This window comes from Physeter macrocephalus, chromosome 5 (assembly GCF_002837175.3).
Source record: "Physeter macrocephalus isolate SW-GA chromosome 5, ASM283717v5, whole genome shotgun sequence".
NCBI lineage: Eukaryota > Metazoa > Chordata > Mammalia > Artiodactyla > Physeteridae > Physeter > Physeter macrocephalus.
Window position 1 is genome coordinate 42,169,373 of NC_041218.1, and position 1,605 is coordinate 42,170,977.

Below are 1,605 nucleotides of genomic sequence, written 5' to 3' on the forward strand. Positions count from 1 at the left end.
AACAATTGTAAATATTTATGCACCCAACATAGGAGTACCTCAATACATAAGGCAAATGCTAACAACCACAAAAGGGGAACTCGACAGTAACACAATCATAGTAGGGGACTTTAACACCCCACTTTCACCAATGGACAGGACATCCAAAATGAAAATAAGTAAGGAAACACAAGCTTTAAATGACACATTAAACAAGATGGAGTTAATTGATATTTATAGGACATTCCATCCAAAAACAAGAGAATACACTTCTCAAGTGCTCATGGAACATTCTCCAGGATAGATCGTATCCTGGGTCACAAATCAAGCCTTGGTAAATTTAGGAAAATTGAAATCATACCAAGTATCTTTTCTGACCACAATACTATGAGACTAGATATCAACAGCACATTTCAAGCCTTGGTAAATTTAGGAAAATTGAAATCATACCAAGTATCTTTTCTGACCACAATACTATGAGACTAGATATCAACAGCACATTAAAAGGATCACACACTATGATCAAGTGGGGTTTATCCCAGGAATGCAGGGATTCTTCAATATATGCAAATCAATCAATGTGGTAAACCATATTAACAAATTGAAGGGGAAAAACCATATGATCATCTCAATAGATGCAGAAAAAGCTTTTGACAAAATTCAGCACCCATTTATGATAAAAACTCTCCAGAAAGTAGGCATAGAGGGAACTACCTCAACATAATAAAGGCCATATATGACAAAACCACAGCCAACCTCTTTCTCAGTGGTGAAAAACGGAAACCATTTCCTCTAAGATCAGGAACAGGACAAGGTTGCCCACTCTCACCAATATTATTCAACATAGTTTTGGAAGTTTTAGCCGCAGGGATCAGAGAAGAAAAAGAAATAAAAGGACTCCAAATCCAAAAAGAAGGAGTAAAACTGTCACTGTTTGCAGATGACATTATACTATACATAGAGAATCCTAAAGATGCTACCATAAAACAACTAGAGCTAATCAATGAATTTGGTAGAGTAGCAGGATATAAAATTAATACACAGAAATCTCTTGCATTCCTATACATTAATGATGAAAAATCTGAAAGAGAAATTAAGGAAACACTCCCACTTACCACTGCAACAAAAAGAATAAAATACCTAGGAATAAACCTACCTAAGGAGACAAAAGACCTGTATGCAGAAAACTATAAGATACGGATGAAAGAAAATAAAGATGATACAAACAGATGGAGAGATATAGTATGTTCTTGGATTGGAAGAATCAACATCGTGAAAATGACTATACTACCCAAAGGAATCTACAGATTCAATGCAATCCCTATCAAATGAACAATGGCATTTTTCACAGAACTAGAACAAAAAATTTCACAATTTGTATGGAAACACAAAAGACCCCGAATAGCCAAACCAATCTTGAGAAAGAAAAATGGAGCTGGAGGAATCAGGCTCCTGGACTTCAGACTATACTACAAAGCTACAGTAATCAAGACAGTATGGTACTGTCACAAGAACAGAAATATAGATGAATGGAACAGGATAGAAAGCCCAGAGATAAACCCACACACATATGGTCACCTTATCTTTGATAAAGGAGGCAAGAGTATATAATGGAGAAAAGACAGC

General features: G+C 35.7%; 1 protein-coding gene across 6 annotated transcripts in view; it reads left to right on the plus strand.

Moving 5' to 3' along the window:
* AOAH (acyloxyacyl hydrolase) overlaps positions 1-1,605 on the plus strand; it is a 191,919-nt gene that overhangs the window by 93,805 nt on the left and 96,509 nt on the right. The window lies entirely within an intron of this gene.